Raw genomic sequence first — 2,441 nt, forward strand, 5'->3', positions numbered from 1 at the left:
CCACTGGTTGTATGATATGTGCCATTGGTAGTTTGATAGAAATAGCTTTGAATTTATAAATAGCTTTGGACAGTATGGCCATTTTAATGATATTGACTCTTTCTTTCCATAAGCATGGCATGCTTTTCCATTTGTGTCATCTATGATTTCTTTGAGCAGTGTTTTTTAATTCTCCTTATAGAGACCTTGCACTTTCCTTGTGGCCATTGTGAATGGGATTGCTTTCCTTATTTGGCTCTCACGATTGACGGCTGGTGTATAGGAGTGCTAGTGATTTTTTTACATTGATTTCCTATACCAAGACTTTACTGAAGTTGTTTATCAGCTTAAGGAGCTTTGGGGCTAAACTATGAATTTTTCTACATATAAGATTATGTCATCTGCAAACAGGGATATTTTGACTATGTTTCTTCCCATTTGGATGCCTTTTACATCTTTCTTTTGCCTGACTGTTCTCGCCAGGACTTCCAATACTATTTTGAATAGGAGTGGTGAGACAGGGCATCTTTCCCTGGTGCTTATTTCTAAAGGGAAGGCTTTCAGCTTTTGCTAATTCAGTATGATGTTGGCTGTGGGTTTGTCATAGATGGCTCGTATTATCTTGAGGTACATTTATTCAATAAATTTATATGTTGAGACAATAAACACAAATAGTTGAGACGATAAATGTAACTTCAACAACTTTGTTGAGATAGTAAATATAAATAGTTGAGACAATAAAAATAAAATAGTTGAGAGTTTTAACTTAAAGTGATACTGAGTTTTGTTGAAAATTTCTGTATCTATTGAGATGATCATGTGGTTTCCTTCTACTTTTTCTGTTTATATGATAAATCACATTTATATATCTGCATATGTTGAACCAGCCTTGCATCCCACAAATCTCTTGATCAAGGTGAATTAGCTTTTTCATGTTCTTCTGGAATTGGTTTACTAGTATTTTGTTGAGGATTTTTGCATCAATGTTTAGCAAAGATATTGGCCTGAAATTTTTTTTTCTGTTTTGTCTTTGTAAGGTTTTGGTAACAGGATGATGCTGGCCTCAGAGAATGAGTTAGGGATAAGTCCCTTTTCCTTAATTTTTGGAAATGATTTCAGTAAAAATGGCACTAGCTTTTCTCTGTACATCCTGTAGGATTCAGCTGTGAATCCAGCTGATCTTGGGTTTTGGTTAGTTGGTAGGCTGATTCAATTTTGGAGCTGATTATTGGTGTGTTTGGGAATTCTTGGTTGTTCCAGGTCCAGTTTTGAGAATGTGGATGTTTCCAATAATTTATGCATTTCTCCTAGATTTTCTAGTTTATGTGCATAGAGTTATTCATATTAGCCTCTTATTTTTATTTCATGGGTTAAGTGGTAATATCCTCTGTGTTGTTTCTAATTGTGTTTATTTGGATGCCCTCTCTTTCCATATTTTTTAGTCTAGTTACTGGCCTATCTTACTATTTTTTTTTTTTTTTTCAAAAAAAAAAAAGATTTGTTGATTTCTTAAAACAGCTTTTCATGTCTCAGTCTCCTTCAGTTCAGCTCTGATTTTGATTATTTCTTGTCTTTGGTTAGCTTTGGGGATGGTTAATTATTGCTTTGCTAGTTTTTTTGTTTAGTTGTGATATTAGTTACTAATTTGAGAGCTTTCTAACCTTTCAGTGTGGATATTTAGTATTATAAATTTTCTTCTTAACACTGCCTTAACTATGTCCCAGACATTCTAGTATGTTGTATCTTTGATCTTATTAGTTTCAAATAACTTCTTGATTTCTGCCTTAATTTTAATATTTACTCAAAAGTCATTCAAGAGCAGGTTAACTTTCATGTAAATGTACAGTTTTAAGCAATGTTCCTAATCTTGATTTCCAGTTTTATTACGTTGTAGTCTGAGAGAATTGTTGGTATGATTTCAGTTATTTTGCATTTACTGAGGACTGTTTTATATTATGAGGATTCCGTGGTCAATTTTAGAGTATTTGTCATGTCACGATGAAAATAATGTATATTTTATAGTTTGGAGATAGAGAGCTCTGTAGATGTCTATCAGGTCCCTAGAATATTTGTCATATCATGATGAGAATAATGTATATTTTGTAGTTTGGAGATAGAGAGTTCTATAGATGCCTGTCAGGTCCCTTTGGTCCAGTGTTGAATTCAAGTCAACGTTCTGTCGCAGTGATCTTTCAAATACTTTCAATAGGGTGTTGATGTCTCCCACTATTATTGTGTGGGAGTTTAAGTCTCTTTGACAGTCTCTAAGAACTTACTTTCTGTATCTGTGTGCTCCTGTGTTGGGTCCATATATATTTAAAATAGTTAGGCTTTCCTGTTAAAGTGAATCTTTTATATCATTATGTAATGTCCTTCTTTGTGTGCATTTGTGTGTGTGTGTGTGTGTGTGTCTGTGTTTATCATTGTTGGTTAAATGTCTGTTTTGTTTGAAATTGTGGATG

This window comes from Cebus imitator, unplaced genomic scaffold (assembly GCF_001604975.1).
Source record: "Cebus imitator isolate Cc_AM_T3 unplaced genomic scaffold, Cebus_imitator-1.0 Scaffold377, whole genome shotgun sequence".
NCBI classification, from domain to species: Eukaryota; Metazoa; Chordata; class Mammalia; order Primates; family Cebidae; genus Cebus; species Cebus imitator.